Source organism: Suncus etruscus, chromosome 4 (assembly GCF_024139225.1).
Source record: "Suncus etruscus isolate mSunEtr1 chromosome 4, mSunEtr1.pri.cur, whole genome shotgun sequence".
Lineage (NCBI taxonomy): Eukaryota > Metazoa > Chordata > Mammalia > Eulipotyphla > Soricidae > Suncus > Suncus etruscus.
The window spans coordinates 108,553,480-108,561,267 of NC_064851.1; the positions used below are offsets into that span (position 1 = coordinate 108,553,480).

The window sequence follows — 7,788 nt, forward strand, 5'->3', positions numbered from 1 at the left end:
GGAAACCCACTTGGCAAAAACATGTTGGTGCATTGTCTGTTGTGGGGTTCACTAGAATCCTAACCTATGGTGTTGGCTCTGAGCTCATCCACTGGAGATGCCTGCATTCCCTTAAGAACATTTTTCTCTGTCTCAGTTTATATTCCTTAAATAAAGCTACTTCCTTTTACTATTATTTGCCGCCAGTGTACATGTTGAATCTAGGCATCTGGGCAGAAGACAGAAATGACATTTTCTCTGCAAAGAGATCATCCTTGGTTGAGCCATGGACCTTAAAATAAAAGAGATTTATTTTTTGCTTGTTATTTTTTTTTTTTTTCCTTTTTGCCACACACAGTGGTGCAATAGGCTTAGTCCTTTCTCTGTATTCAGTATTCAATACAGTGGGGTGGAGGACTGAAGATGCCAATGATGATCAAACCTCTTTGGTGTGTGCAAGGAGTTTCCTAGACTCAGTACTATCCCTTGATCCCTGTTGCTAAAAATGTTTACAAACTTAAAGAAGTTTACACTACTGTTGATTTCCTAGCAAAGAGTGCAGAATAACCGCCGTGGTTCAAAATTAACATTTTTTTGAGGGAGGGGGGAATTTGTGTCATCTTTAGAGTAAAATGTTGCTTTTTAAAATAAATTCGGCTTAGCTAGAGATAGCATTCAACACATAGAGGATAATTTAGTAAATAGACAAAAAGATATAGAGCAGAGTGAGAGCTGGTACAAAAATTGGTTTTCTACCACTTCATGGATAACAACAGTGCTCCCAGCCTTTTTGGGGCCCTTCATTGGCTTTATGTTGCTAGTTTCCTTTGGTCCTTGGGCTTTTCGCAAACTCACCACCTTCTTAAGAATCAAGTGGATGAAGCAACCAGAAAGGACTCAAAGGTTCTGTACCAACAACTATGCACCTCAGAAGACCAGCTGACACCTGACATCTCCCCTCCTGCCAACTCTTCGCCACTTAAGTTTGAAGTTATCGAGGAGCTGGCGCATAGACCTCAATCTGTGCGCTCGAGCCTTGCCAAGCTTTGGAAACGACTGACTCAAGGGTAGCAGATGCGGTGACTGGAAGCCCCACACCTCTTCACCCAGTGTGGCCAGTCCACCGAGGCACGTCTGTCCCTTCCATATTGTATACTAAACAGGGGGAGATGTGGGAGACTGAGCACCCCACATATCAAAGGAACTCTGAATGAATTTTTCACCGCCTGCCTGATTCAAGCCACAAAAGTTTGCATAGCCCCGAACCAACAGAAAACTCTGCAAATAAATTTAGCTCAGCACAAAGAATCTGGCTTAACCAGATTCCTTAACGTTTCTTCCATGGAACCTGTTTTTGTAACTGCTCTCAAGCATGTAGTTATAGATATGTTTTTGTAAAGTTTAAATTATGATCCTTATTGCTTGCACAAAAGATAGATCTAAATGGAAAATAGGCTAAACAAATAATTGTATTTGCGTAAATATCAATCAGCTATTTGTTTAAGAATTTGCTTCCCCTCCCCCCATCCTGCCAGGTTCCTCTTTATCCTTCTCGCCATCAAAATGTGTTTATGCTCCCATTGGTTAAAATTGTTGTACTTGTATAAATAATGTTTTATTGAAAAAAAAATAAATAGAGAACAAAATGCAAAAAAAAAAAAAAAGAAAAAAAATTGAAATCCTATGAAAATAGAACTACTTAGTCATAGTAAAAATGACTTTTCATGTAAAAATTGTTTTATGGGTTATGATAATAAAATAAAATAATTAAATTAAATATTCACATGGGACCGGGGGATAGGGCATTTGTGTTGCGAAGCTGACATGGTTTTGACACCTCAGATGGTCCCCTTAAATTCTACAAGAAGTGATCTCTAAGCACTCCTAGGTATGGCCCCAAATCAAAACAAAGCAAGACAAAACATGACTAGCATACAAAAATCAAACTTTAATGGCTCCAAATGTTTTAGAAGATTATATATGGATAAGATTTAACTGATTAAGCTCAAATTTTAGACATTAAAAATAGCTGAGTGTGTTAATTATTAGGTGTATGGCTAATTTATAAATAGAATGACATATTACTATATTTTCTGTTAAATGATAATGACAATAGTTGTCTGTTTAAAACTAGGAGTTTTAAAATTCATGATTTCCATATTTTTTTGATAATTCTTCCATTTGACAGGCATTTTGTTTCTCACCAGAAAATTAGTTTATGCCCTCTGCTAATTTTCTAATCCACCCTTGTTACTTTTCAATAAGTAAAAGCATCTCACTTTTGAAATGATTAAGATTGTGATAATTATGAAACCTTATTTTTTTCTACCATAAAAATAGATTTTAACTTTGAATTATAGGTAGCAAGTTATCATTTATTTTCTATTACTTTAGAGAACAGAATGGACTCTTACTCTATTATATTAATCATAGTAACTATTATCCCTGGACAATCTTTTCCTGAGATGAATCTGTAAGATAAAAAAGTTAATTTCTTTTCACATTTAATTCATATATATGACATACAGGCGGATCATCTTTTGCATCATAAAAATAAATAAAATGCAAGAACACTTCAGTATGGGCTCCCATTTACTCTCTCCAATTATCGAATACTGTCTTAAAAAACAATCATATTATAAGAGAAATGTTTTCTCTTTTAGAATTATTATACCCAGATATATTCTTTTAAATGGAAGAGTGGTCTGGTGATTGTGTCAATTCCAGAAAGACTGTGAATACTTTTTTTTTTTTTTTTTTTTGGTTTTTGGGCCACACCCGTTTGACGCTCAGGGGTTACTCCTGGCTATGTGCTCAGAAATCGCCCCTGGCTTGGGGGGACCATATGGGACACCGGGGGATCGAACCGCGGTCCGTTCCTTGGTAGCGCTTACAAGGCAGACACCTTATCTCCAGCGCCACCTTCCCGGCCCGACTGTGAATACTTAAGTAGCCCTGTTATTTAGAAAATATCTCTCACATAAATATATATGCATATATATATATATTTAGGAGACACTATTGTGAAGCCTTTCAGAACCAGTTATATATTAATACTATGATTGTTTTGTCCTGAAAACACATTCTACAACAGCAATAGTGGCAAAATGCCTTTTTTATAGATGCATGAAGAAAAATGTTTCCTGGTTTTCTTAGCTATTTATATCTTAAAATATTACTGTATTTAAATTGTTTGATCTTTTGGTTTTTTGGGCCACACCCGTTTCATGCTCAGGGGTTACTCCTGGCTAAGCTAAGAGCTCAGAAATCACCCCTGGCTTGGGGGGACCATATGGGACGCCGGGGGATCGAACCGCGGTCTAGTGCTTGCAAGGCAGACACCTTACCTCTAGCGCCACCTCACCGGCCCCAAATTGTTTGATCTTTTCAAATGATTTTACCAATACTATTATTATTACACTTGTGGTGATGATCCATTATGGTCACTACAAATACCAGGATCTTTTTCCCAAGGTTCCTTTTCCACAATTATCATTTTGATATAAGAGTTCTATATCAGCATCTATTTTCATTGTGAAATGCCTGCTTTGTCTCTTAACACTCTATGTGTGAGACCATCTGGGGATTGATATTTTTATTTTTAATCTCTTCATTTAACACAACTGCATTCAATTTTAACTAAATTGTAGAAGACTAGAAGATTCCATCTTTTACCTAGCATAGTATAAAAGTTCATTGTGCCTATATACTACAACACTTTGATCAACTTATCTTGCTTTGGGCACTTCTGTTGTAGATATTAACTATTAGGTAAACATTTTAAAGCATAGGTCATATATATATATATATATATATATATATTTCTGTTTTTTTAAATCCCAGGAATGAAATAATAGGTTACATAGATACTCTATTCTAATTTTTTTGTGATCTCCGAATTTCAAATAATACTCCCAGAAGCAGTGGACTGAAGTTTCATTTTTGGTCACATTCTATCCAGCTCTGATTTTATATTTTTGGGGGAGTTTGGACACATGTAGGGATGTTCAGAGGTTGCTCTTGACACTTTATTCAGAAATTAATCCTGGCAGGGTCAGTGGACCACATGAATTGCTGAAATCAAACCCATGTAAGTCATCTGCAAGGCAAATACCCACCCTGCTGTGCTATTACTCTAACCACTATTTATGGAATTTATTTTAATATAGACCCATCCTACTTTGTGTGAGATTATAACTTTTTGCTATTTTGATTTGCATTTCCTGATAACCAGTGATGATGGATTTTTTCATATGCTTATTAGACACCTATATGCTGTGTTGTTTGTTTATTTTATTTTTTTTTAGTTTTTGGGCCACACCTGGTGACACTCAGGGGTTACTCCTGGCTATGAGCTAAGAAATTGCTCCTGCCTTGGGGGACCATATGGGACATGGGGGGATCAAACCACTGTCCTTCCTAGGCTAGCACAGGCAAGGCAGACACCTTACCGCTTGTGCCACTGCTCCATCCCCAATATGATGGTTTTGATAACGTTTTTATGCTTTCTTGTTGAAATTTGGGGATGCTTTGCATACTCAGATATTAAATTTCTGTTTTATATATAATGCTCATCAATTTTCTATCAATTAGTCTGTTTTTTTAATTTTGGATCTCATTTTTTTGCACTGCAGCGGTTTTAATTTATTGTTATATTTGCATACTTATGCTTTTGTTTCTTTTCTATAGGGACATCTCAGGGAACACTATTCTGAAGACAAAATCTTGGAGACCCCTCTGTTCACACATGAGATTTCATAGAAACAGGTACAGTAACAATCTCTAACAAATGCTTAATTTATCTAAATTTCCAGTGTGAGACAGTGTCTGAGCTAATTTTTTCTGCATTTTCCCAATTTTCCCAAGCATTCGTTCAGGATGTTCTTATTACTCTATTTCATCGACCTTGCCCATTTGCCATAAAATAACCTCTGGTGCATCTGGAGCTTTATCTAAAGGAACTACATACTGTTGCTTTGATATGAGAATGAGCCTTTTGTTCCTCATCATTGACATTTAGAGATTTTTACCTGGGAAATTAGATATCGCTTGTGTACCAGTTGTCCTACCAACTAGTTAGGATTGATTCCTTTGCTTCTTTATGATGTCTTCTTATGCCTTGTTTATGATGGAGCAGTGCTACCAGGTGATGAAATCTCAGGTGATTCATCAACTTGACTGTCTCCCAGCAAAGAGGAGGGTGTTGAAAGTCTTCCCAGGGTATCTCTGGAGGCAGTAGTGGAAGATGCTCATCAGTGTGTCTCCCTTCTATGATTGGGTAGGTGATGTAGAAGTTCTTAAAGGAGCTCATGGGTCAAAGTGGCATATAACATAGTCTTCTGATTTCCTACCACATAGATAAATGAAAGTCTGCTAGAAGGCTGAATCAGCAATTCAGAACTTATTTTCTTTTGTGCTGATGTAAGAGATTTTATAAAAGTAGAGAGAACAGTGTGTTATATAAAAAAGCAATAAAGCAAGAATAAATGAACAGATATTATTACTTGTGGAAATGAATTGAACTGTTTATTCAAGAAAGACAGATAGTAGCAAAGGCACTCCCACAAATACAGAAGGAGAAGCCCAAGAGAGGAGAATCTATCAATATTATTTTAAAAGTTCTCTTCCTTCTTTCTAAGTGTATGCAACTTTAATATAGTCACCCAAAATTCAGAATCTTTCACTGAATTTTTTTCCAATTTAACGGCACTGCATTTACCTGAGCAAAATGTTTCTTAAAAAAAAAAAAAAGAGCCAGAGATATCATGCAACAGGTAGCACATTTATTTGTCTTACATATGACATACTTCTTTCAATCCCGTTTAACTAATGTCATTCCCTAGGCACTCTCAGAAGTAAATCCTGATTGCAGAGTAGGGTGTAATCCCTGCTAAATATTGGGTGAGTATGGGCCCAAACAGTAGGGGAGAGAGAGAGAAAGAGAGAGAGAGAGAGAGAGAGAGAGAGAGAGAGAGAGAGAGAGAGAGAGAGAGAGAGAGAGAGAGAGAGAGAGAGAAATTGAAGAGATCAGATATGCAAACGGTATTCACAGGAGCTATTTCTGAGCAAACAGCCAGGAGTAACCCCTGAGCACCGCCGGGTGTGGCCCAAAAACCAAAATAAATAAATAAATAAATAAGTAAATAAATAAATAAATGAATACATAAATAAAATTCATTTATAGTTTCATAAATATACTATCAATGAACATGATTGTCAATGCCTTGGGATAAGTCTCCAGAAAAACTAATTTTGATTTTAGCATCTTATCTTTAAAATTAATAAGTTACTTCCTATTAGGTGACTGACCAGTATATTTAGATGGTTGTTCAACTAATTTTCTTTGCACCAAAATTAAATATAATGAATAGTGAATATATGACATTCATATACTAATCTATCATATAAAAGTCAATAAGGCAGAAACCACATCAATAATAATAAATTAATGAACTGATAATACAGATTGATTATGCTCTTCCTGGTACTTTTCACATTATTCCATGAAAATTGACATTCAACTCTTAATATTTATATAACACTCTGACTTGTGATTTGCTGATAGTTATACAAAGTTTTCCAAACCACATCTTCTAGTATACAAAAGTAAATAAGTAAGATTAAAAAATATATTAGCTGTTTTTATTATGTAAGATATAGAGATATGTTTAAATCTTTTGAAGTATTAAAATCATTCTTTGTATTTTAATTTCTCTTCCTCCTCCTCCTCCTTATTCTTTCCTTTCTTTCTTTTTCTTACCTTTTCCCCCCCAGTGTTAGCCCTCTCACATGCCTCTGAGATAGATACCAGACTCTTGGAGCTGTTTTTTTCTTCAGGAAAATAAAAAACAATCAGAAATTTCAATCTACAAATACTTGATTATGTTAATATGCAATAATGTTTAAGAATCCTACCCAAATAACAACCTCAATATATATGTATATATGTACCAGTTTAAATATTAGTGATGAATATACTTAAAAGTGTCAGACTAGTGATAACTCGTTGAAATTTTATATTTTATAAATTTTAATATTAAAAATTGGAATTGCATATAATTCTTGTTAGTGTTCTCCAGAGTCAGTCAGCTCTGGTGCTTTCTCTTTTGTAAGACTAATTCACTAATTAATATAAAAATATTTAGGTCTATAGTGCTCACTTCGGCAGCACATATACTAAAATTGGAACAATACAGAGATTAGCACGGCCCCTGTGCAAGGATGAAGCACAAAATATTTAGGCCTATAATATTATATGATTTTTTTTACATGTCAAATTTTTAAAAATCACCATGTTTATTCTTTTTTAATAATTAAAAATACCTTTTAATGTAATTATTTAAAATAATTAGTATAAAAGTCTCATTTAATTTATTGGTTTATTGTAGTACTCTAAAAATGAGTGTCAAATTTCTAGTAAAATTGAGAAATTTCTAAGTTATTTAAATAAATATTCTAAATGGTACAAATTTTTTCATGTCTTAATGGGAATTTTAAATTTTGGCTAGTAAATTTTGAAAAAAACTTTGCTAAATTTAGGATCTAAATAATTTTCAAATGTTGGTATATTTCTGTCTTTTTGGGGGCTGCCATACCCGGTGGTACTCACAGATTACTCCTGGCTCTGCACTCTGAAATTATTCCTGGCCGGGGGAACCATATGAGATGCTGAGGAACAAAAACATACATTCCTCCTGGGTTAGCAACATGCAAGGCAAATGCAAAACCTCTGCTACCATCTGGCCCTGGTATATCTCTGTCAACTTGACAAACAAGTTTTGAAGGACTTATTTGAAAACCAGCTTAGGC

The 7,788-nt window shown here is 34.9% G+C and overlaps 1 non-coding gene across 1 annotated transcript; it reads left to right on the forward strand.

The window, feature by feature from the left end:
* Positions 1-7,131: 7,131 nt before the first annotated feature.
* Positions 7,132-7,235, forward strand: LOC126007518 (U6 spliceosomal RNA). Its single transcript, XR_007495074.1, has one exon. It is a non-coding gene; the product is annotated as a U6 spliceosomal RNA (small nuclear RNA).
* Positions 7,236-7,788: the final 553 nt, after the last annotated feature.